We start from the raw sequence: 981 nt of genomic DNA on the forward strand, positions 1-981 counted from the left end.
TGTAAAAAGAGCCTAAATTAGTGACTTTGTTTTAAAGAACTTTTCCAGGTATATCCACAGTAATGCCTACCTACTTCACTTTAGTAAGAAATTAGTCACAAAGTATCAAGTAGCTAATTTTTCAAATCTGAAAAATATCAATTCAATCACTAAGAAAATTACATTACTTTAGTCTCTGCAATAATCTACTTTCCATGTCTTCTTCCTCTTTCCCCTGCTTTCCCTCTACTTTTTAAAAAAATTTGCTTAGATTTTTTTCTTTAACTTTTTTGTAAGAGAATTATTTCTGGATCAAAGCTCTATGCCTTTATAAAAAGTATCAATATGCATGGAAATACTGAACAAATGTTTAAGAACTTCTCTGTAGCAACAAGGCAATAGGTAGCCCCTGGACAATGTAAGTACGGCCATGTTTCCTTCTCTCACAAGCTCAGATATAGGAGAAAGACATATATAGAACAACATTATGATATGAAAGAATCAGTAACATTATATTGAATTTTATATATATATATATATATATATATATATATATATGGTTAACATGAGTCACCCTGTGAGAAAACAATATATAAAGAAGCAAATACATTAACATTGCTATATAGTCACTACCTTGGCCTTTATATTTTACACAGTGAGAAGGGCAGTACATGCAATAAAGAAGCCATTAATTTTTAAGTTTATGAAGGTCTGCTAATGTATCCCTCTAGTGTTAGTACTCTTTACAAAAAAAAAAAAAAATTATGGTGAAGGAATTTAAAAAAAAAATAGTTTCAGTTTCTTTTAACCATTTCATAATGCATAGAATGTTTAGGCTATTTTATTACCTATATTTAGATGTAAGTTTTTCCCATATCTTTGTGTTACACTTCAGATAAGTATTAATATCAATACTGATGCCTCCACCACATATCACTTTGTATTGCATTGTACAGTAAATTTCCTATTTCTTTTCCTTTTTACTTTTTAGAATATAAAATA

The sequence above is a fragment of the Rousettus aegyptiacus genome, unplaced genomic scaffold (genome assembly GCF_014176215.1).
Source record: "Rousettus aegyptiacus isolate mRouAeg1 unplaced genomic scaffold, mRouAeg1.p scaffold_m13_p_10, whole genome shotgun sequence".
In the NCBI taxonomy this organism is placed as follows: Eukaryota; Metazoa; Chordata; class Mammalia; order Chiroptera; family Pteropodidae; genus Rousettus; species Rousettus aegyptiacus.